The following is a 26808-nucleotide window of genomic DNA, read 5'->3' on the forward strand; positions in this document are numbered from 1 at the left end:
CCAAAATTCCAGTTTGATTTGACAACCGTGTCCTGCCAGCCTTTCCCCCACTTTTTCCTTTTTCCTCCTCTCTCTTTCGACTGTCGGATTTTTAGTTATTAAATTTTCTGAGTATTTTCGAATGCATTTTTCGTGTTTTTTCCACGTGAACCCCTTCTAATTTCCCCCCAACTGAGTTTTGATGTGCCAACCTTATGAATTCATTTTTTCTAGATATTTTTTCTCTTTACTGTCTATTCTGACGCACGTTTTTTCCCGTATTAATTTCCTAGTCCCTTTTCAAGCCCATTTTTGGAGTTTTTTCTATGTGAACGCATCCTATCTCGATCGGAACTGTGTTTTCTCATGATTGGCTTGTCGGACACATTATTTTGCACACTTTTTCTTCTTTCCGCACTTCGTTTCGATGCGCGAATTTTTCGATATTAATACCCGTAGGTGTTTCGAGTTTTTTTTTGTGTGGGAAATAAAATTCTTTACGTTAAAAACTTGCTAGATGTTTCTCACATTACATTACATGCCCAGTTCAGCTTTAGTCAAGCGACCTAATCACTTAACTCCTTTACCAACACTTACAGCCAAAACAGATAGTGATAAGAAAAATCTTATTCATTCATGTGGGCATAGCCCTTTCGAGTACAATTATTTTGCGAAGGTAGAACAAGCTGATTGGCATATCAGTTTGGGGAAAATAAGATTGTGTTACATTCGGCTATGGGAAATGAGTAATAATATGGAGTGGGGTCATGGATTTTCAGGAATCGATAGGTCATAGGAAGCTTGGGGTATCCCTCCCTTTGATACCCATTCTTCTCATAATGTCCCAACACCTTGATTCTATCGGCAGGGATTATTCGAGTCACTCCCTCGTATACATACTTGTTTTGCTTGACCTTTCGACCACCGACATGTAGGATTGCATTTGCGTGAGCCTCAACAAAGATGAACAACTTCACGATCTTTAAGTCCTCCATCCACTCAATTCTCTTCAAGTTGGTCTGAAGGTATGCAAGTCGGTGGGCAGCTATGTAATAAATTCCTGATTCACCCATCCATCTCCGTTCCACGTATAGGGGTGAAGGATTGTAGATGCGGTCTAGGATATTCATCATACCTAGCCTCCGTCGATAATCTGAAGCACGCATTGCAATCATAAACATAACCTGGAACACCATGAATTTGTTCCATGCTTCGTGACTCTGCAGGCCAGCATTGATAAGTAAGTAAGGAAATTTTCTTAACAACATTGCTCTACTTTCCCTCATTAAGTTTTCTTGTAAATATTAGATTCCGTTGGTTCACTCTAATACCAACTGTAACATGTCCCCTTGTCCACTTGCAGGACATGTCTTAGCAGCCCATCGGGACAAGAGTCTAGAAAGCACCGCCTGACACTCCCAAGGAATGTCATGGGGTTTTCGATCTAGGTATTCCTGAGTTTGCCACGAAGCAGAAGCATTTCGATCGTTCCCACTTAGGACCGACTTGAATCAGGATTTTCCTAATGGTCAAGTTCCTAGAATGGTAGCTAGCGTCAAACTACTTTACGCAAAAACATCAGTGTCAAAGCGGATTTATACTGCACTTGGTTCAAGGAGAATGGGAAACGAGAGGGATGCGAAGCTCGATCTCTCTACCCATAAGGCATAGTCCCATTCTGTTCCCCTAAAATAGTATAAAAATGGACTCTAACACTCTAGATTCTAGGTCATTTTTACCTCGCTGTCAATTTCCTTTGAGAAAAGTTCTCGGCCAACCGGGACCACCCTTCCATAGGACGGCGGACCCAATGTCACATCCACCGCACTTTCCTCAAGTTGCTTTAGTTATCTAATTACCTACCACATTTAGTTTGACAAGCAAAAACAGCTTCTTTAATTAACCAATTAATCACTAGTTCCTTCACGTAACTTGGACACTAACATAGAAAAACAATGTCAAGCAAGTTCCTTTTCAACATTTGATCTTTATTTATCAGTCTTTGGAATACATCATATAATCTTTCCCGAAGGCTATTCCAGCAATCCTCAGGGATCGCTATTCCAAGTTCCGCCTGTTAACTAGTATGCAGACCTCGAGATCCCATCTCGAGTCACATCGGCCTCTTGTGCAGGATTCGGAGGCAAGGGATTTACGGCCAGAGCCTCCCCTGCACCCAAGCGTCCTCCTGCTCCAAGTAGCATCCACACGGAAAGACCTCTCGTGGCGGGTTCGGTCCACGTACTCAGCACGGCTAAACAACCCCCTTGGATAGGGTCAAGTAGACAGTCAAAGGTAACTGATACTGCCTCTCCCTCCAGGCTTTCAACCTGAAGCATTAGTTATTTTTCCGGCATTAGTTCCTTGATCAAAGAAGTACAAACAGTGCTCCTAAGTGTACAAACACAAGAACTCCAGTGGTCGTTTATATGGCCAACTGCTAAGGTGTGATTCCTTCTCCCCCAATTCTTCCAAAATTCGATCTTGGATCAATCGCAACTTGGCAAGATCCCAAGGGTTTCGTAAGCTTAGACAATAAATCCTAGGCAACCTCGTCACCCTAACTTGGTTGGTCAACTACTTTCTTGGCAAATTCGTAATTCCCCTAACTTGGCAAATCATCCCCAAGGAAGGGTGATGTAGCAGGATGACTACTCATCCTCTAGAAAATTAGCCTTGTACTTAGAACTCGCCAAACTTGTTCTAAGGAGTGGCAATACTATTTTGTGATTTAGACACAAAACCATGCGATGTTGCAACTTGCTGCACAAGGTAGGTGTCAGTATCTGACTTGTGGGATTATATCTTTCTTCGTACGGTCTTTCTTGATCAAGAATACCATTGATCAAGATAAGGGCTTGGGAATCCTCTTGACCCAATCCAAAACCTTGACCCTACTAGGCTGATAGTCGTTTTTGCCCTAGGGTTCCTAAATTCATACGGAAGTCTAGTATCTGGTCAATTAATCCTTAGGGTGAGAACCCTAGATCATTCTTGCATAGCCGATCTGACAACCCTAACATTTTTGAGAATGTGGGTAGGATCTTTGGGATCGGAAATATTAGGTTGGCATCCTAAGTGCAATACTAGGAAGAATTTTAATGTAACTTAACCCTACCTAGCACTTGGAGGTGATCGTCATATGCAATCTAATCGTACCTTTATGATTTTCATGTAAGCTACTCAACTATATGCGGATTACTTAGTTGATCCAAACAACCCGCGAGTAAAGATGATCTTCACTTTAAAGATGCAAATACTTTCTTCTAAATTAGCAAGTACTTTCCCCTAAAAGATGTGACTAACTGCAAGATGTATGCGATGTATCATTCCATGCAAATATGCGATTTCAAGACCGTAGACCTCTTCCTTCTATGCAGCTATAAGATCTACAATGATCTTTCTTTGCCTTCCCCTAAACGGTATTAGTTGACATTCAGAACTACTTCTTGTAAATCCCACGTATATGTATCAAATTCAAGGCTTTAGTCTTTTAATGAAAGCGCATCCTTTCCCAATTTCGAACTTTGATAAAAGATATTCTATGCATGGATGCATCATTCCTTCGTGACGAGATGCCAATGAATACATGGTTGATTTAATCCTTCTTCTATCATTTATCGCAACCTAAATTATAACTATAATTGCATGTGATTTGCATAATATGAAGTTCATAAATCTTTTTCTTTGGGAGATGCACAAACGCGTCTTTTAACTTATGCATCATACGTTTAGGATTGCAGCTACCCTTGACCATGGAAGTCCAAGCAATTTCAAATACACGTCATGCAACTAACTTGTAGATTGAATGAGTAAATAAATTTCCCAATGTATTTAATCTTGCCTACAAGAATTAAACACATGATTAATGCATCCTTTTCATGCGGGACTATTATCGAAACTTGGGCATTCAGAATCGAGGCGTTGTCCACTCATGTACTCGGGTTGGAAGCTCCCATGTGTGCTCCTCTCGCCTTTAGCTTAGGAGCCATTGACATGGTAATTTCGTTTCAGCAACTCTCCCTTGGGTCACTTACTCGTTTCGAATTCTCTCTGTTTGAGATCTTCTCTTCCGAGTAGGACACGGCCCTTGCAGACACGGTTTTAAAACACTGAGAAAGGCACGAGGGAATAGGGCTTATGGAAGCTTCAATAGAAGCTTCCAAATTAGAAGCTTCCAAGCTCTGAACACAAATAGATGACATGGAGAGAGAATGATTATTGGGAATGATGGAGAGGATGATAACAATGATTATGAAGATGGTGATGATGATGATGGTAATGATGATGACGACGGCAAGGGGAGCAGCAGCCCAGCGGGGCAACAGCCTGCGGCATGGCAGTCCTGGCGATGATGGTGGCAGCAGCGGCCTACACGATTCCTTCCTCTCCTCCATCCCCTCTAGCTTTTGGGGGGGGGTAGCCACACACGTGGCAGGGTGCATGCCCTCCTCCCCCATGCCCCTCCACCACATTACTCATACTCCCTCTCCCCGCCATGCAATGGTTGAATGGGAGGGAGTTAATACATTAAAAAATTTGCAAATATTATCCCTTTTTTTGTCCCTTGAAGGGGTGTTCCAACGTGGAACTACGGCTTTTGAGTCACAGCCTCCATTGCGGGGGATTACTTTGAACTGCTTTTGCACGAGATTTAGGGTCTTGAATATTTCGTTGGGGAAATATTACAACACAAGAGGAGAATATAGAGGAGAGAGAGGAGAGGAGAAAGAGTGAAGTAGTAGGCTAGTTGTTGTTCACACTGAAGGAGGAAAAGAAGACCTAGGAGGAGTCAATAACTAATTGAAGGGAGTTCATCTCTTCTGGGTACACAACCAACATGTATGCTCTCATATGATCTCTATTCTTCCTTACCCATACTTGTTTGGGACTATCTTGAAGGCACACTTTTTTTGTGTGGTTCTTCTCACCATGTAGGCCTCTTGACTTGAAAGAGACTCCTCAATTTAGTAGGACACTATGGATTGTTTGCCCTCATCTTAGACTACTTGAGATATTAAACTACCTACAAACCCTAAGGAAAAGAGGAAACAAGCAACCTATCTTGCCAATCCCTTGGAATCTCTCCAAGTCACGAACGATCCAGGATCGAATGTTGCGAGCATTTGGGAAGAAGGAATCACACCTTAGCAGTTGGTCATATGGGCTTCCACTGAAATGATTGTGATTGTACACTGGTACATTGTTTGAACTTCTTTGCTCAAGGAAAAACACTTAATGCTTCAGGTCAAAAGCCTGTAGGGAGAGGCAGGTTCAGTTACCTCCAACTACCTGCCTGGCCCTATCCAAGGGGGTTGTTAGCCATGCCGGTATATGGACCGAACCCACTGCAAGAGGTCTCTCCGTGGGTACTGCTTGGAGCGGGAGGACGCTTGGGTGCTAGGGGAGGCTCTGGCTCTAAATTCCTTGCCTCTGGATCTCACACAAGAGGCCGACGTGACTCGAGATGGGATCTTGAGGCCCGAGTACTAGTCTACGGGCGAAACTTGGAGCAGCAATCCTATTGATTTTGCTGGGATAGCCTTCGGGCATGATACTTGATGTGAAACATAATGTGGTAGGTAATTAGATAACTAAGCAACTCGAGGAAAGTGCGGTGGATGTGACTTGGGTCAGTCCTAGAAGGGTGGTCCCGGTTAGCTGGGAACTTTTCTCAAAAGACATGATAATGAAATTGTGAAGACCTAGAGTCAGTTGAGTTAGAATCCTGATTTATGATGTTTTAGGGGAGCAGAATGGGACTATGCCTTATGGGCAGAGAGGTTGAGCTTCACATCCCTCTCATTTCCCATTCTCCATGAACCAAGTGCAGCATAAATCTTCTTCAACTTTGTTGTTCCTATGCAAAATGGTTCATCTGGAGCTCGACGCTAGCTACTTCCTAGAGACTTGGATGATAGGAAAGAAACCCTGACTTCGGTCCTAAGTGGGAACGACTGGATACTTCTGCTCGGTCCTAAGTGGGAACGACTGGATACTTCTACTCAGGGCAGACTCGGGAAGACCTAGATCGCAAACCCTGTGACATTCCTTGCGAGTGCCAGGTGGCACTTTCTAGACTCTCTTCTCAATGGGCTGCTAAGGCGTGTCCCACAAGTGGACAAGCATACACGTTATAGTTGGTATCAGAGCGAACCAATGAGATCTAAAGATTACAAGGGAACTTAATGGAGGAAAATAAAGGGAATAAGGGGATAAACAAGGGAAGGTGATTAGAATAGAGCAGTGTTTTCTATTGAAAACATTTCTTTACTTACTTATGGATGCTGGGTTGTAGAGTCACGAAGCATGGAGCAAGTTCTTGGTGTTCCAGGTCATGTTCATGACTACAATGCATGCTTCGAATTATCATTAGAGGCTTGGCATGATGAATATTCTAGACTGCATTTATAATCCTTCGCCTCTGTATGAGGAGCAGAGATGGATGGGAGACTCAGGAATATATTATATAGCAGCCCACCGACTCGCGTACCTTCAGACCAACTTGAAGAGAATCAAGTGGATGGAGGATTTAAAGATCGTGAAGCTGTTCATCTTCCTATGACTTATCGTTTCCTCAAAATCCATGACCCCACTCCCTATTATTATTCTATCCCTGTAGCCGATTGTAACACAATCCTATTTTTCCCAAACTGATGTATCAATCAACCTATCCTACTTATCCAAAATAAATGTACTCAGGGGGTTATGCCTTCATGAATAAATAAGACTTTTTACAATTGTCTATCTTGATCATAAATGTTAACTCGGGTGTTAAGTGATTAAATCACTTAGCTAAAAAGCTATGCTAGTCATATTAAAGTAATATGAGAACGTATGATAAGATGTTAATGTAAAGAATCTTATTGTTCAGATGCAATCCTAAGCGTAGGTTCCAAATCTAACTCCTGCACTAAGTCTAGCTATAGCTCAAGAGAAGAAATTCCTTCTCAAACAAATTAAGCCACCTGAGTTTGATGGCAAGGGAAGGATTGTTCAAGCCGACGCCGAGATATAGATTGAGTCCAGGGAGGACTATTTTGAGGTAGTAGGAACTGCACCTGCTAACCAAGCCATGCTCGCCAAACTTAAGCTTACAGGCAAAGCGAGACTTTGGTGGAAATAGTGGTGCAGAGACCAAATAATCTCGGAGGGGATAGTCACTTGGGATAAGCTTAAGGAAGCTGTGCAAGGGAGGTATCTGCCACCTGCCTACCGCACTCAAAAGATGAATGAATTCTATGACTTGAAGCAGCTAGGATTATCCCTTGAAGCATATTATTCGAAGTTCATTTCACTCCTAAAGTATGCACCCCCAATGGATATGACACAACAGGTGTCAAAATTTTGTGTTAGGTTGAATCCACCCATAAATACTCGATTGAAATCAATGCGCCCAATGGACCTACAAGATGCACTCATTTGAGCTACTCCAATAATACAGGAGGTGCAAACCAAACCACGGAACAACAAGATTTGGCCTTAGAAAGATCAGAATAAGGGTATGTCTAAGGCTCAAACTAAGAGAGTGCACGGTCTGAATCAAGGCCAAAGAAAGAAAGCTAGGGCCAATGTTGTCAACAATTTTGTTCCAACACAAAGCAATGATCGCAACCCACGTTGCTTCCATTGCAACGAGCTTGGACACTTCAAGAGGGAGTGTCCCAAGCTTAGCAGAGGACATCGCCAGTGGCAATTCCAAGGTCAAAATAGAGCTACTCATGGCCAAGGAACCACCGCTATGGCCAGAGGGAGAACCTCCAGTGTTTCCAACAAGGAGCTGGACAATGAAGAAGATCCATCCATGGATGTTGACATTAAGAGGGCAACAGTTCATGCCACTCTTCATAAGAAGGGTCCGAATTGCCAATTCTCGGTGATTCAAACTCCATCAAAATATCAAGGTAAAAGCTTCAAAACCTTGATTGACTGTGGCAGTACACATTCCTTCATTTCACCAATGTGTGCAAAAAGATTAGGGATAGCCACAATAGATGCACCTACTTTACTTGTGGAATCAGCAAATGGTCATGAGGTCACTTGTACTAGGCAAACTGCTAAGGTGAAATTCCTACTAGGTGGAAAGCCAACTTATGTGAGATTCAGGGTAATAAACCTAGGTATCCATGAATGTTTACTCGGAATGGATTGGCTAATACCCAATGATCCCCACATCCATTGTGGGAAGGGCCAAGTTTCCTTCCACAATTCTGAAGGGAAACTAGTCACGACTCAAGGTGAGACTGGTAAGCCAAAATTACAGTTGGCAAAAGCAACACGGATAATAAAAGGTGTTCAAAAGGGTCCACCTGTCTATCTGATTAAACTAAATAAGCTAGAATAGAATCAAGAATCTTGAGAATAACCTTCATGGTTAAAGGAATACACAGACGTATTCCTTGAAGATCTGACGAAACTTCCTCCCGAAAGGGAAGTCGACCACGAAATCAAACTTGTGCCAGGAGCTGCACCGATCGCAAAGAGGCCATACAAAATGTCCATCTAAGAGCAGAGTTTTGAGCCCGGGATGTGCCTAAAATTTTCCAAAAAATCCAGAATTTAGGGGAAAAATATTTAACATTGAAGGCAGCGGCTCTAGCCTAGGACGATTTTAAGCTTCAAGTGAAAGACTACTTTTAAAAGGCGCTCGAGCGACACTTGTGGATTTTTGATAATTTTTCAGACTTCCGTGTGGGATGTCAGGAGTTGCCAATCAGTGTGGGATGTCAAGCCAGATGCCCAGAATTTTTTAGAGCTCGATTTCTATGCTGGACGAGGAAATGGCCAACAAACGGTCAAGATATGAAGAGATGGACACTTGAGAGGCCAAAATTGGGTGTGCCTTTTGGGAGCTTGGACCCCCCTCCCCCCCCCCCCCCCCCCCCAAATTTTATATAAATTTTTTATCAAAATGTGGAGAGAATAAGAGAAGCATGGCATGAAAAACGGCGTGGAGTAGCAGGTGCAATTTTCGCTTCATGCCATGGAGATGGAGATTTCTGGCTAAAAGTAACCCATACAATCAATCATAGCCCCGATCTTCTCCTTCTCTGCCGGTCCTATTGCCGCCCTTCACCCGTGAAATGGCTGTGGGAATGAAGAGATGGAAATCTAGTGTTTCTCTCTCCTCCCTCTCTCTCCTTTAAAGGGATGTTCTTGTGTGCAAGAGGAAAATGAAGAATGGTGAAGGAAAGATTGTCCGCGGATTGCTTCCGGATCGATGAAGACATGAAGATTGCTGATTGTGAAGATGCTAGACATTGAATGTGGGTTGATCCGCAGTCCTGCACCTAAACCGAGATCCCGAAACACGACACCTAAGCGGTAATTTAAATTTTTATAAAGAAAGATGAGTTTTTATGCTATTTGATTGATGAAACATTGTTCCCATGGGCTGAATATTCATTATGATGTTGTTTTCTATGAGTTTCAATCGTTTATGATCTAAAAAACAGAAAATCATAAGCGATATGGCTGAAATTAATGTTATAAAACTTGAAAAACATGCGTTTAAGGGGTAAAAATGGAGTTTTTGTAAAATAAATGGGAAATATGAGACATAATACCAAAAAAACCTGAAATTTTGCTATCAAAGAACCTAAGGGCCACAGTCCACAATCAATCTTAATTTTTAGTCAATTTTTATTGTAGAAAATAGAGGAAAAATACCAAAAAATGGTGAAAAATGAATTTTAAATGGGAGAAAATTAGGAAACGGTAAAAGAAAAATTTTAGAAAATTACATGTGTGTTTGTGCAGCGTATAATGAAGTTAAAGCACGAGGTTGGCCTTATTTTACCCTCGGTTCTATGTTTCCGTTCATGTTTATCGCTTTCTTTGTAAGGAAATATACATAAGACGACCCTTTTACCTATCAACGAATGCAAAACATTAAACGGTAGGGTAACAGGAGAGGTTGAGCATCAAAATATAAATTAAAATCTGGTTCATGTGTTGCATCATGCCTATAGGACGTTGTTTTAAAATAAAGGGAAAGGCAGCATGAGCGTAAGGCTCGGTGTCTTTTCTCATTATATAAACGCTAGCATGGAAATCATGAAAAGATTGGTTTCACACGATGCACAATGCTGATTTTCTTCTATTTGTGCACTAAACCATTCACATTATGCATTATGCATAGTTCATGGTATCAACAGAAAAGCTCCTAGACTGCATAGCAATTGTTTTCTTAGGAATTTGACCCACAATTGAGAGCGTAAGGTTACCCCTTACCGTAGGATAGAGGGTCGGTTTCCTAAGGAACTGTTAAGTAAGAACACATGGTATATCTCCTGGATTCAAAATGAAGAGTGGAATTTGTTCGATTGTTTTATATGTTGAGCAGCGCATGAAGGGGCTAATCCCTGTGATGTGGGAGAGCTGCAGTGGGGCCGCGGTGTTTCTACCAAGAGGTTGCCTCCGTGTATGTGATCGTGGTATTTATTGCCAATGTGTATGGTTTCTCCCTCTGAGGAGTTTATAAAAAGGGAAACATTGGACTACAAAATGATGAAACTATAAACGCATGAATTAGGCTTTAGGATAGTTTGTCCTTTAGCATTAGATTGACACTCCTGGTCCGCGAGGCTGTGAGGGTGTGTTTGTCTGTTATGAGCATGAGGTCCGGCTAGTGCCATAGCCAGTGCCGGCCCATTTCAAGTCCCATCACCATCCCAGAAGCTATCGAACTGAAAGAGCAATTCAAGCATTTATTAGACCATCCGTTCTAGCAGTTCTCCATGGGGAGCTCTAGTGTTGTTCCAAAAGAAGAAAGATGGAATGTTTTGCCTATACATTAAGTACAGAGGGTTGAATCAAGTAACCATAAAAAGTAAATACCCCATTCCAAGAATAGATGAATTACTTGACCATCTTCAAGGGGCGAAGATCTTCTCAAAGATATATCTCAGATCTGGGTATTATCAAATAAGAATCAAAGAAGGAGATATCCCGAAGACTCCATTCAGTACAAGGTATGGACACTTCTAATTCCTAGTGATGTCATTCAGGCTCACGAATGCTCCTGCTACCTTCAACAGGTTAATGCAGGATATCTTTAGGCCCTATCTCGATGACTTCGTACTCATCTTTTTTGTCGATACCCAAGTCTACTCAAAACAGGAAAAGGATCGTGTACCCCAGCTTTGCATTGTTCTTAAAACAATGAGAGCACACAAGCTTTATGCCAAGAAGAAGAAGTGCACACAAACAATGAGCACACAAGCTTTATGCCAAGAAGAAGAAGTGCACATTTTTCAAGCGACAGATTGAATATCTGGGATTCATTGTATCAGCAGAAGGAATTTCAGTAGATCCAACTAAGGTTAGAGATGTTCTAGAATGGCCAACACCAACTTCTGTCAAAGAAATATGGAGTTTTCTTGGGTTGACAGGGTGGTACAGAATTTTCATCTAAGATTATGCTTTGATTGTAGCCCCTCTAACTGATCTACTAAAGAAGCAAGTAGCAATTGTATGGTCACCTGGGCTGAACAGACCAGCTTTAACAAACTAAAGCAAAGCTTAGTATCAGTACCCATCCTGAAACTTCCTGATCTTAGTAAGGAGTTTGAAGTGGTAACTGATGCTAGCTCACTTGCTTTAGGATGTGTACTTATGCAAGAAGGTTATCCCGTAGCATATTCTTCAAGAAAATTGAAGAGACATGAAAGAAATTATACTACCCACGACCTGGAGCTGTTGGATGTCATCCATGCTCTCAAACTTTGGAGACATTACTTGCTAGGTAACAAATTTCCCTTAGTAACAGACCACAAGAGTCTAAAATGGATTTTCACTCAGAATGAGCTCAATATGAGGCAACATCGATGGATCAAAGTGCTAGAAGAATATGATTTTGAAATCAAATATAGGTCTAGAAAAGAGAATGTGGTTGCCGATGCACTCAGTCGTTGCAAGGCATTTCTAAATTCTCTCATTTTGCAAGATCCATCAACAGCAAGGTCTCTAGCCACAAAGGTATCAATGCCAAACAACCCGATTCTTGAGCTAGCAAAAGAAGCGGCATATCATGACCCAGTCTATCAAAAAATGCTAAGGGAGATCCCCATCAAGGATCAAGACCCGAAGCTAAAGACGAAATATCAAGAATTCTCCATCAGTAGTGGGCTTGTCTACTTTAGGACAAGATTATGTATCCTTGCAAGCCAAACTCTCAAACAGAAGATACTTTGGGAAGCCCATGACTCCCCTTTCTCAGGACATCCTGGTTATGCCAAGACCCTTAATATGGTCAAAAAGAGCTATTTTTGGGAAAGGCTCAAGGGAGACGTACTCAAATATGTCACTGAATGTTTATCTTGTCAACGCATTAAGGAAGAGCATGTTAAAATGCCTGGGAAATTGCAACCACTTGACATTCCACAAATGAAATGGGAGTTCATTAGTATGGACTTTATTGTTGGCTTACCCCAAGTTCAGGGAGGATATAACTCTATTATGGTTGTAGTAGATATGCTCACTAAGGTCACACATCTCATCCCTATCAAGACGAACTATAAAGCCTCAGACATCGCAAGATTATTCATCAAGGAAATATTCAAGCTTCATGGGTTACCCAGAAGAATCATTAGTGATCGTGACTCTCTTTTCACATCACACTTTTGGAGGGCTATCTTTGAGGTTATTGGAACTCAACTGTGTTTCAGTACAGCATACCATCCCCAAACTGATGGTCAAACAGAACGAGTCAATCAAGTCATTGAAGATATGCTTAGGGCATATTGCTATCGCAAACCCAAAAAGTGGATTCAATACGTACCCGTGGTTGAGTTTGCCTACAATGCTTCTTACCAACAAAGTATTCAGATGACCCCTTTCCAAGCATTGTATGGGCATGATTGTCGTACCCCTTTGAACTTCTTGGATCCAACTTTGAGGGTAGAAGCTTCAAGACAGATGCTGGAAGACATGGATGATCAAATCAAATCAATAAGATAAGACATTCAAGCTGCCAAGGATAGACAAAAGGCCTACGCTGACTTGAAACGGCAAGATAGATCCTTTGTCGAAGGTGATATGGTCTTCATTTGTGTATGCCCTAAAAAGAGTTCACTGTCCTTGGGAGAGTACAAGAAGCTAAGTCCGAGGTATTGTGGAACTTATAAGATCACCAAGTGCCTAGGGCCTAATGCTTACAGACTACAGCTGCCCGCAACTCTAAAGATTCATAATGTATTCCACATTAGCCTATTGAAAAGGTATCTACCTAATCCGAATCATGTACTTGATGATCAGCAAATTGTAATACCTAGCCAAGGAGTCCCCCCCTCCCTCGTCGACAGGCAGTGTCCCCCCCTCGTCGTCAGGAAATGCCGCCCCCCCTCCCCCGTGATCTGCAACGCCACCCCCCCTCCGCCTAAAAATGCCCCCCCCCCCCCCATCATCATCATCATCATCATCTTCGATGCCATCAGGGTCCCCCCCTATCAAAAAAAAAAAGGTTAAAGAATCTTCTTGAGAAGCTTCTTCAAAGTGCCTTCTTAAGGATGCTTCACCCACGGATCATGTAAAGGGGCACAGTTGTCTGTGAAGGGAGTCCCTTGCGGGAAGGGAAAGCTGCCAAGTTGCAGGGAATTTCAGCACACCCTCCACCTGCCCTAGCCTCGATTGCGATGGCCCCAAAGTGCCACATGAGAGGAGCACATGCGGGAGTAAGAGGGGCACATGTAGGATTCCCCACCCGAAGCAAGAAAGCCGATAATACCCCTCCTATGGAAGTTCAGGTTCCATCAAATTCACCTTCTTCATTTCCGCATGATCAAGGGGGACTTGAATTGGTCTATAAAAGAAGGAAATTTTGATGATGATGATTCTTATGCATGTATGGAACCCATGGTCTAGTAATGATGACTCCACCAATTAAACCTCTACTCTAATATCAATGTTGTTGAATAGATCCTTAAACCATAAATTGATGGCCCAATTGTACAAATTAAAACTTCACACAAGAGGAGAATAGTGAGGAGAGAGAGGAGAGGAGAAGAGTGAAGTAGTAGGCTAGTTGTTGTTCACAGTGAAGGAGGAAAAGGAGACCTAGGAGGAGTCAATAACTAATTGAAGGGATTTCATCTCTTCTGGGTACACAACCAATATGTATGCTCTCATATGATCTGCCTCTAGCCCTATCCAAGGGGGTTATCAGCCTCGCTGGTATATGGACTGAACCTGCCGCGAGAGGTCTCTCTGTGGGTGTTGCTTGGAGCGGGAGGACGCTTGGGTGCCAGGGGAGGCTCTAGCTATAAATTCCTTGCCTCCGAATCCCGCACAAGAGGCCAACGTGACTCGAGATGGGATCTTGAGGCCCGTGTACTAGTCTATGGGTGAAACTTGGAGCAACAATCCTATTGATTGTTGGGATAGCCTTCGAGCATGATACTTGATGTATTCCAGGACTATGATAAATAAAGATCAAATATTTGAAAAAGGAACTTGCTTGATATTGTTTTTGTGTCAGTGCCTAAGTTACGTGAAGGAACCGGTGTTTTAAATTCATTAATTAAGGAAGCTTCCTTTGCATGTCAAACATAATTTGGTAGGTAATTAGATAACTAAGAAACCCGAGGAAAGTGCAGTGGACGCGACTTGGGTCCGTCCTACGGAAGGGTAGTCCTGGTTAGCTGGGAACTTTTCTCAAAAGACGTGATAATCAAACTGTGAAGACCTAGAGTCAGTTGAGTTAGAATCCCGATTTATGTTGTTTTAGGGGAGTGGAATGGGACTATGCCTTATGGGTAGAGAGGTTGAGCTTCACATCCCTCTCGTTTCCCATTCTCCATGAACCAAGTGCAGCATAAATCCGCTTCGACTCTGTTGTTCCTACGCAAAGTGGTTCATCTGGAGCTCGACCCTAGCTACTTCCTAGAGACTTGGCTGATAGGAAAGAAACCCTAACTTTAAGTTGGTCCTAAGTGGGAATGGCCGGATACTTTTGCTCGGGGTAGAATCGAGAATACCTAGATCGTAAACCCTGTGACATTCCTTGCGAGTGCCAGGTGGCACTTTCTAGACTCTCTTCTTGATGGGCTGCTAAGATGTGTCCCACAAGTGGACAAGTGGACATGTTACAGTGGATAATAAGTGCATGATCACTTCATTGATGAAGTGTGTACATTGGTTACTCACAATCTCAAGGGGACAACTGAATTGTGAGATTGCATGTTTCCATAAGAATTTCATTGTTTTTTGAGTGCCACTCTTATGAGTGGCCCATGTCTCAGCCCATTTTGTCAAGTAGACAATCGTTGTCGAAAGAGACGATAACGTGTGTAGCTTGTGAATACTGAGTTACAGGGCTTAGAGGTCTGGCAAAGTTAATCCTCCATTTCTTAAAAGGTTAGGCTATAACTAGCATGAGATCTATCTTATCTTTTTAGATAGGTACTTTTATACATGGGCATTGATCACAATGCTTTACAATTTGGTAATATTGGGGAAGAGGGTAGGCCACCATAGTTGAGATTACAAAATTATGGGTGACATAGTTGAGATTACAAAATTATGGGTGAAATAGACTCTCCAGCAAAGTGCCCTCCTGTAGCTCCCACATGTGCTTGTGCTAGGATATCTTGTATCTCATGCTCACAGACACACCTTCTCATCAAGCCAATTTGTCCTAAATGGTACAATTACCTAGCAATAAATTGATAGGATTGTGCTTTAAGTATAAGGTGCAAAATTTGGGCTTTTTCTATTGGGTTGTTGAGTATGCCTTTTTCAAATAATTCTATGATATCATCAGCCCAATATGTGTTCAAGGTTCAGAGGGAGAGAGAGATGAAAACATGAAGCTGTAACAAAGAGTAGTATACTCTCATTGTTCTCCACTTCTCATTATTCCATAATGTTTACTAAAGTCTAGTCACACATAATTGAAAACACACTAGGTCACTAACTAACCGTACCACTAACTATGGTTGAGTCTAATCGACTCACTTATTACAATACACATGGAGAGTGACAGCTAAGATGATAGTTATCTAGATAAGATCAGTCATGTCAGTGATATTGATCATGAACTTGATTCTCAACACTCCCCCTCAAGCTCAAGCTAACTGTTGTACTCTAAGTATCTCCCTTTGAAATGCACAAACTTCTCTTTACCAAGTGATTTGGTAAAGATATCTACTACCTGGTCTTATCTCTTCACATGGAGTAGATCAATCTTTCTAGCAAGTACCATCTCCTTGATGAAATGGTAATGAAATTCTATGTGTTTGGATCTAGCATGATAGACGGGTTTGCTAACCAACATCACACTACTAAGATTGTCACAATGCAAGGTGACCTTCTTGTCTAATTGTATACCCAAGTCATGTAGCAACTTCACAAGCCAAACCGCTTCACATGCTACTAAGGCTACCCCTATATTATGCCTCTATACTAGATGAACCAATGGTTGGCTACTTCTTACTACTCCAACTAATCATACTACTACCCAAGCTGAAGGCATAACCACTGGTTAACCTTCTGTCATAGCACAACCAACCCAATCAGCATCCGTATAACTTCTCAAGTCAAATGACTTTCCATGCTCATAAAACAACCCATAATCAATAGCAGTACCCTTCACATACCACATAATCCTCATGACTACATCTAGATGTCGCTTATGAGGCTTATGCATAAATTGGCTAATCAACCTCACTGCATAATTGAGGTCAAGACGACTAATAGATAGATAAAACAGGTTTTCCACCATCTTTCAATACATAGTGAAATTCTCTATTTCATTCCCATCATCAATTGCAAGTTTGACATTCTGATCCAATTGGTGTTTCCATGGCTTTACACTCCATCATGGCATATTTCAGCAACATATCATGGGCATACTATTTTTGCAATAGCCATATACCTTGAGGTGTAGACACAATCTTAATCCCAAGAAAGTATTTCAACTCTCCAAATCCTTCACCTTGAATTCAGCTTGTAACCATGTCTTAATTTCAACAATCCCATGATCATAATCTCCAATGATGATCAAATCATCCACATAAATCACCAAGAAAACATAACCATTCTTTGTCTTCTTTGTAAACAAGCTATGGTTTGCATGACCCATCTGAAAACCAAGATGCTGTAAATAAATACTAATACAAGCAATCCATGCTCTCAGTGCCTATTTTAGCCCATATAAGGCCTTTTTCAGCCTACATACATGTGTCGAATAGACAAGTGTACATAGCCCTCAGGCTATTCCATATACACCTCCTTAATCAAGTCACCATTCAAGAATGCATTTTTGACATCCATCTATTGTAACTTCCATCCCTTAGAAGTTGCTAATGCAATGAATGTTGTTACAGTTTCCATCTTTGCAACAGGGTTGAAAGTCTCCTCATAGTCTAAGCCATACTGTTGTGCATAACCCTTTGTAGCCAGTCCATCTTTATACATTTCCAATGAACCATTTGCCTTGCATTTGACTTTACAAACCCATTCATAGCCAATGGGTGTTTTTCCTTCAAGTAAACTAACCAAATTCCATGTTTCATTTTTAGCCAGTGTTGCATATTCTTCATCCATGGCAGCACACCAATTTTTATCTACAATAGCCTCACTGAACTTAGTAGGTTCTTTATATCCCATCACTTTTCTCATATATTCATAATGTTGGGATGAATATCCACTATATGTTAGTCTATCAACTGGTTTCCTAACCCTTTCTAACCTTCTCAATTGTGGTTCACTATGTGATTGCCTCTCATGAGGTGGCACACACTTGCTTTGCCTTGCACTGGGTGTCATAAATGATAGTATGCCCAATTCTGTCACGTGCCTGCCTAAAAATTCCATGGCAGAACATTTTAGTGGTCCATCAGGAAACTGTCCTAGATGGTTTCGCTCGGCACTCGTGAGAATACTTCACACTTATTTATGCTAACCTTAACAAGCTACCTTTGTCAACTTTATGTTAGAGGAAGCCATTACTAAAAAAGTTTCAAACACATATGCAAAGTGGGTCTATCGTCTAGGTTTTCTAGAGCCCACCCCATAATGGAAGGTACCGACAGTGTGAGGTTCCACCTCCAACAGACTTGGAGGAGTCCTCTTAGTAGTCGACTAAAATTCATATCTATGCACATCACCATCTTGTCTCCCCATGGGAAACCTTGGACTTAATTGAACATGGGAGTCTCAATTCTACTTCATAGGGGAAGCATGGACAAGTCACCCCTAACTGCAATCTAATGCCCACCTAAGAAAGACCACTTTGTAATCAATCAAAGGCAGGAATGAGGTTAGCACCACACTTGGTTGAAAGAGTGAGAGACGGGGGAGAGTGTGACTCGATCCCCCTACCCATAAGGTAAAATCTCACCTTCGGCTCCTTAAAACGGTGTTAAAAACCTGGTAACTAATCCTACCGATATTGGAAAGTTCACAATTTAATAAACTCTATCTAGTGTTGGAAATTTACCTGACTTATTGGGTCCACCCAGCCATAGGCATCCAATCATCATGATCAAAGCCTCCCACCTCTCTCGATGGATTTGCTTAGTTTTCTAATTAGCAAAGCATACTACCACACTGTTTGGACATATAAAATCAGCTTCCTTTTATTACTTCGTTAAACTGGGTTCATGAAACTTAATCTTTAGCACATAACAAACAATTTGAAAATTAGATACTTTATTTCACCATCACTCCACAGAGTGATACAAAACTATCTTTATGCAAAAAGACACTCTCCAGCCTAGGATAGGATCTTCCAATCCCTCGGGATCGGGCTATATGTGATCGCACTCCATCTGCGGTCAATAGGGAATTTACTGGCTCAGAGTCCCTCTAAGCTTCCTTGAGCCTCTAGAGCCATCCTACATAATAGGGGCACTTACAAATCGGCCCTTTGCCCTCTCAGGTGCTTGAGTGATCAAATACCAAAAACACCTATCTCCATCAGGAGCATAGTAATCCCACCCACATGTGAGTTTTTCCACACTCCACAGAGTGTTAGGGAGCATTGGGTTGGGAATCCCAATGTCCCCAAACCACCACAATTGTTTGTAGCTGTGCAAGCCCAGAATCATAAGAATCATAATTCATCATTCACAAATCCAAAAGCAATCATAACCATAAGACATTTTAACATAGTTTTCAATGCAATGCATGGAATCCATCCCCTCCATCAATTTCATGTTCCTTCCTAAAAAGCAATTGATATTACTAACATGTTTTTGTAAGTTGAAGTATGTTCTAATTGATCATAATCTATGTAAAGGACTAACTTATCCCTCATTAGGAAATTTAGAATTAATAGCTTAAAAAGTAATCCTTTTTTAATGCACTAAGCTTGATTATCTCCATTCGGCCATCCATCGTGATTATGGGTTATGGCCGCAACCTCAATTTGTTGTGGGATGGCTCATTCTTCGGTTTGAATGGGTTTGGGGTTAAGCAGCAGCAGTGACCACTTCCTCATGTTGGGGAACTCTCTGAGTGTGACCTTGCTCATCATCTCCACGTCTCTTAGGAGCCATGGAAGAAGCTTGATGGGTTCGGGTAACACTTCCGCGTAAGAGTGGAGAGAAAGAGAAAGAGAGGCTCAGCTCATTGCAATAGAGCTTTGTCACAATAATAGCAACAGAGAGACTTTTTCATGGATCGTTGTGTGTGTCTGTTTGTGTGTCTATCTAATGTGACACTCTATCCCTGTTTATATAATAACAGGTGGAGGGGGGGCAAAAAGAGAACGCTTGCTTTTTAGTATTTTTGATGACATCATTGATGATAAAGAGAAAACACTTTGTTCTAGCATTTTTTGATGACATCATCGATGACATCAGGGAGAGGCTCCATTTGTGTAGCACAAGGATACCAATTTAATGAATACATGGGCAAGCACCGCACGTGTCGTCGTCGAGCGGCGTCACTCCAATGCTCATAATTAAGGCGGCGACCAAGGTATAGACCTTGGCATCTTGGCCTTGGCATACTTGGCAATGGGCTACGAAAGCTTTGTTGGTGCCATTGGCTGCACGTGAGAATTTCTCACTAGCCTATTGGAAAATCTTATTGGGAGGTCACCCATCCTGGCAGTGTCATCACCCAAGTGCACTTAACTGCCAAGTGACTATCCACTTGGCTAGTTCTTTTTGTTCTTCTATACTACAAACATAGTCTTAATAAGATAGTCTTGGGAGGGTCTCCTAAGTCTTCCTTCCATGAAATAGCATATAATACCTCATTAATAATAACAATTATCTTCATAATGAGAGTCAATTTCATAATTAGAGTTAGTTTTTAAAAATGTGCAACATAAATCAATTTTCTTTAGAATGTATACACACATTAAAATAAACTAAGTAATGGGGACACTACATTCTTCCCGCCTTACAGAAATCGAGATGTTCTCATCTCGAGAGAAACGTGGGGTATTCTTTTATAAGGGTTACCTCATTAACCTAAGTGGCATCCTCTTCTCATGATAATCCTTTCATTGTAGTAGGTGTTCTCTTAGGATTCAACTTATTATAGGTTTCTCCCTTGTATCTAGCATTTCCAGAATTCCTTGGGCAGGCATGACTATTTGTTCATCATTAAGCACATGATCCAGGTTTGGTACATAAGGTTTCAGTAGGCTTACATGAAATACATTGTGAATCTTGAGATGGGGTAGCAATTTAAGCTTGTAGGCTTGCCTTTCCATAACTCTGATTACTTCATATGGTCCACGGTACCTTGGACTAAGATTTTTGTATTTCCCCAAGGATAATGAGCTCTTGTGCCTTACCCTTAGAAACACCATGTCACCTTCCTTGAATCTTCTTATGGATCTTTCAAGGTCTGCATAGGACTTTTGCCAATCTTGAGCAACTTGGATTTCATGTCCGATCAATTGGATTTGTTGGTCGATCTCTTCAAGCATAGCCTTAGAAGACTCTACCTTGAGAGTGGGATCTAGGAAGTTTAGAGGTGTACAACATTCTTGCCTATCATACAAGGCTTGAAATGGTGGCATCTTGATTGTTTGTTGAAAGGCAGTGTTATAAGAAAACTCCACCAAAGGTAAATGTTCAATCTACCATTTTGATTCTTTGCCACAATAAGACCTTAGAATATCTTCAATGGTCTAGTTCACCCTCTCTATTGTTTGGCCATCAGTTTGAGGATGATAAGCAGTACTGAAGCATAGCTGCGTTCCAATTGCTTGGAATAGGCAAGTCCAAAACTTAGAGGTGAACTTGGAGTCTTGATCACTGATTATGCTCTTTGTGGCAATCCATGTAACCTAAATAATTCTTTGATAAAGACTCAAGCAATGTGAGATGACTTATAGGTTGTTTTGACTGGGATCAAGTGTACAAATTTTGTAAATCCATCAACCACTACCATGATGGAATCATATCCACCAGCAGCAGTAGGTAATCCGACAGCAAAGTCCATACTTATTGTCTCCCATTTCATTTGTGGAAATGTCCAAGGGTTGTAACTCTCCAGGCATCTTGATCCTTTTTGCCTTGACTCTTTGAGAAGTCAAGCACTTAGTTATGTACTTTAATACATCCCTTTTTAATCCTGGCCAGTGATAGCTCCTACGAACTGTGTTGAGTGTCTTGGCATAACTTGGATGTCCTGCAATGGGGCTGTCATGTGCTTCCCATAAATCTTAGTCTTCACTTTTGGTCCTTTTGGGACACAAAGCCAATCATGGTAATATAGAAAACCATTGCTAGCATGATAATCCTTAATCTTAGACCTTTCTTTGTCAAAGCTTTCTCCTTGAAGTACCTTAGTCATGAGTCCTTCATATTCCTTATCCTTAGAAAAAGCTTTGTGTACAAGCTCAAGTATAGGATTATCAGGTATACATATGGTTCTTAAGCTTTGAACTTCTACAATGATATTAAGAAAGGTTTTTTGGCTTAAGGCATCTGTAACAACATTGTCTTTCCCTAGACGATATTTGATTTTAAAATCAAATTCTTGCAATATCTCTATCCATCTTCTTCACCTCATGTTTAGGTCAGCTCTCGGGTGAAGATCCACTTAAGACTTTTATGATCTACCACTAAAGTGAATTCCCTTCCCAATAGATATTGTCTCCATAGTTTCAAGGCATGCATTATTGCGAGTAACTCTGTAACGTGCCGTGTTGTCCAAGCACGTTTCTTAGTAGTCCATCGAGAAATGAATCTAAGCGTCACTGCCTAGCACTCCCATTGAATGTTCTAAGGTTTGTCGCCTAGTTTTCGCCCTTTTAGAAAGTGATTCTAGATTTACAAGCTTAGTCAACAATGAAGGCTAGTGCTCAGGACATTTGCTAAGGTGGAGTTCCCATCTTTGAACGCTTAACGTTGCCCTAGGCATAGGTCTTTCTTGCCTTAGCGTCATTTTCCATTATCTTCTGAGGGATAGAGAATACCCTCTTTCCAACCTCATTCCTTTGTATATAGGGGTGAGTAATTACGCCATAGTTTTGAATGGTAGCTTCCCTAAGCTACTAACCTTTGGTCCTTATCTTAAGGTCCCAATCTAGAATTTCAATTGGTTAACCATTTTCCCAATTTAGAATTTTTCGAGGTTCTAAGTTTACCCTAGGGCTTCTTTCCCTCAAGATAACAGGAGCTTGTGTTCATTCCTCTCGCAAGTCAAGCGTAAACTAAGCCTATTCACCATCCTGAAATAGTTGCGAGCATTGAATGTGAGGTGGTGAGTAGTTATTCTTCTTGTGGATATGAACTTTGAGTTTTATTGTAATATCCCTCGTGCCGCCCCCATGAGAACCCCCCCTTTCAAATGTTTTTTAAATTTTTTTGAAATTATTTTACTCTCCCTCTCTCTCCCCCTGCTGTGTGCATGGCGAGGAGAGAGAGTGTGTGTGAGTAATGAGTGGGGGGCATGCAGCCCCTAATTGGGTGGCGGCGGACAGCCGTCTTCTCCCCCCACCTTATAAGAGCCTCCCCCCCTCCGTGAGACAGTGCCCCCGGCTACGACTATAGTAGGTAGCGGCTCCTTCCATTGACGGAAAGCATAGCCCCCTCCCCCCCCCCCCCCCCCCGGGTTAGCACAGAGAGAGAAGGAGAAGAAGAGAAGAAGAGAAGAAGAGAAGAAGAAGAAGAAGAGGAGAGAGAGAAGAAGATGAAAAGAAGAAGCTGAGAGTCATGAGAGATGCGGGAGCTACAAGAGCGCTCAAGCGGGAATTAACACCCCAGTCCCATGGCACTAAATCAGGTTCTTTTATAAAATTATGATAGATTTTGCATGGTTTTTCGCACACATAATATAATAGGTTTTACTCACAATGAATGATGACTGGAAGTTAGGTTTTGTTACATGAAATAGTAGCTTTCATCTTAGAGGTTTAGTTACATGATTTAACAAAGAGTAATACGTTCCATGTTGAAATTTGCATGCATTGTCATGTATATAGTTGCTTGATGAAACTATATTTAAGCCACATCGCATATATTAAAAAGCAAGAAAAGACAAGGTCGCGTTGGAGGTTGCATTGTAATGCATCCTATTACATAGAGGTTTGCTAAAGGCTTAATTTTTGCCATCGAACTTGGATCTTGTTTGCAATATCATAGAAGAACATAGGAATGATGTAGGTAAAATTCATTATGTAGATTTATGTTAGGAAGTTAAACAAATATGGCTTTTGGATTTCATACATAGAATAGGGGTCATGATACCCTTAGGACCCTACATGATATGAAAAGGGGGGAATGCATATCTCAAGGAATGTGTTAATGCTTTAAGTGCTCCATGTGGAAGTGTGTTGAGTCTAGCAAGAATATTTTGCATTGTACCTCACTAAGAGAGATGGAAGGCACGCATGCATCCAAACTATATCCTGAAGGCCTAGGTGAAAAGTCTTGTGTTGCCAAGTGTGTTAACTTTACTTGGTTAGAGAGAGATGAGTAAAGAACCAAAAGAATAAAAGGCTCTTGGATGGGTTGCGATTAAGGCTTGTCCATTGCCTTGGTTGACCAGTCAATGCTTTGAGTTAGGACTAAGTTACCACAAGGAAACGTCCAGGGGGAAAAGAACCAGACAGAATCAAGTGGAAATGTTAATGTCTCAACACCTGTGGATCAAAATCAGGAAGGGGACACTTACATACTAGGGTAAGGACGTCCTAGTGGACTTAATGCGCAACATCATTTAGGAGTTAGATAGGTAAACTATCTAGGGAAAAATTCCTATGAAGACCTAGTCGATGCTAAGGTCATTGGAAAGGGCAAATCACGAGTCCATAACTCGAAAAGCACGAGTTGAATTGGCATTCAACTATGTAGATTCTTGTTCCTTACAAGCAAAGGTGTACTTAGGGAAAACCCCAATTCCCAAGGTATCAGATCTTGCGGGTTGCAATCGACCTAAGGAAGAATGCTGAGGGTATTCAGGAAAGGAACTTCACCTTAACAGGAATGTTGTACAAACTACCAAACTTGTCTAAATTTGAAACAATAGGGCAATGCTAGCCTTGATCAAATCAGGATCAAAGGGAAGACCACTTAGATCATTTAAAGGATCTAGAAGGATTTCTACCTTAGAAAAGGTTGTAAATTCCTTGAGCAAGTGTTTTGATACATCCAAGTTAAATTTTGGTTGTGCATGCAATGGCATTGCGATACCTTGAAGCAAGAGGTTGTGCATTCAACTATTTGTTAATGTGGTTTCGGATGTTAATCTAAGTGGGGTGTGATTGATGATTTCATGGCCGGGTCTGTGATGACTGATTGCCATGGGAACAAAAAGGATGTTAGGTTGGTTGTTTCAGCTTGATTGTTCCCGAAAGGATACTTAAAGATTGGCTGTGGTTTTGGATGAATATCCAAGTGATTATATTTTCATGGCGAGAACTGTAAGGATAGCTGGTTGCTTCAGCTATGGATGATTTCCTAAGGGGATAATTAAGGAAGGATGGCGCTAGCTACCCCCGCGAACTGCCAAACCCTAACCAAGGGGGTTATGAATCCACGCCGGGAATGTGGACCGAACCCACCACGAGAGGTCTCTCCGTGGAAATTACTTGTCATAGGAGGACGCTTGGGTGCCAAGGGGGCTCTAGCCGCGTAAATCCCAATGCCTCTGGACCCTACACAAGTGTTCTACGTGACTCGAGATGGGATCTCGAGGCCTAACCCAACAATAAATTCCATGCTAATAAATTCCCACTTCATTTGGGGGATATCAAGAGGTTGTAGCTTTCCAGGCATCTTGACATGTTCTGCCTTAATGCGCTGACAAGAAAAACATTCAAGGACATTTTTGAGCACGTCTCCCTTAAGACTTTCCCAATGGTAGCTCTTTCTGACCATGTTGAGGGTCTTGGCATATCCGGGATGACCTGAAAAAAGGGAGTCATGTGCTTCCCAAAGTATTCTCTATTTTAGTTTCTTGCTTGAGGGTATGCATAACCTTGTATTAAAATAGGCAAGTACCTCATTGATAGAAAATTCTTGATACTTGACCTTAAGTCTAGGGTTTTGGTCATTTTCCAAATTTTCCTTCATCATCTTTAGATATTCTGGGTCATGGCTAGCTTCCTCCTTTACTAATTCAAGGATGGGGTTGCTAGGCATTGAGACAATAGTTGCCAATGATTTTGCCATTGAGGGTTCGTCCATAATAAGAGAGTTAAGAAATGCCTTGTGACTTAAGGCATTAGCAACTACATTCTCTTTGCCAGTTTGATATCCGATCTCAAAGTCATATTCTTGCAAAACCTCAATCCAACGATGTTGCCTCCTATTGAGGCCAGTCTAGGTGAAGATCCATTTAAGGCTCTTATGGCCTGTGACCAACAAGAATTTGTTACCAAGAAAATAGTGTCACCAAATTTTGAGAGCATGAATAACTGCTAGTAGCTACAAGCCATGGGTAGCATAATTTCTTTCATGAGTTTTTAGTTGCCTCAAAGAATACGCTATAGGATGACCTTCTTGTTGAGATGACAAGCTCAACACATGTGGACATTGATGATGGACCGCCTGGTTAGATGGGTCCACACGTCTACACTTAGCACGTCGGTGGTCATTATGACTCCCACATGGCCACTGACTCATTACTTATTATATTCAGGTTGTTACACCTATTTATAGCTGGCATAGTTATAGCGCCAGTCGACTAGTGTAGTCGGTTATGCATTGTTTGACTTAGTAGGCCACTTTCCTTTTATGTTGTATCTTATCTATACTTTGTGTACATTGTAAAGAGAGTGGAAGAAGAAGAAGAAATCAGCAAGAAAACGTTTTGGCCTCCATCTCTCTTCTTGTCTCTTGAGTGAGCTTCTCCTTGTGCATTCTGTGTGTGTTCGGCGCAGCATCTTGAGCAATCCCCTCCACCACGCGATTCTTGACACTTCTTGCATTAGTACACAGCCTTGTGCAAGTGAAATAGCATCCATGACAACTTCAAATTCCTTGCTCAAGTTAGGGAGGTAGAGAAATGGTGGTTTCACTAAGCTATGCTTGAGTTGATCAAAACTTGATTGTTCAATGGATGTCCACACGATGGCAACCTGCTTTTTCAGCAAATTTGTGATGGGTGATGCAATTAAGGCATAGTCCTCAATGAAGATCCTGTACCAACTTGTTAACCCAAGAAAGCTACGCACTTCTTTAATAGTAGTTGGTGGAGGTCACTCTTGGACATCCTTAACCTTTGTAGGATCTACAGAGATTCCTTCATTTGACACAATAAATCCAAGATATTCGATCTGCTTCATGAGGAAGGCACACTTTTTCCTCTTAGCATGGAGCTTATGGGTTGTCATGGTCTCAAGGACGATGCGAACTTGGGATTCATGATCCCCCGTCTTCCTTGGAATAAACCAAGGTATCATCAAAGAAGACAAGC

Source organism: Lygodium microphyllum, chromosome 2 (assembly GCF_053477565.2).
Source record: "Lygodium microphyllum isolate KBCC chromosome 2, Lygodium_microphyllum_v1.1.10, whole genome shotgun sequence".
Classification (NCBI taxonomy): domain Eukaryota; kingdom Viridiplantae; phylum Streptophyta; class Polypodiopsida; order Schizaeales; family Lygodiaceae; genus Lygodium; species Lygodium microphyllum.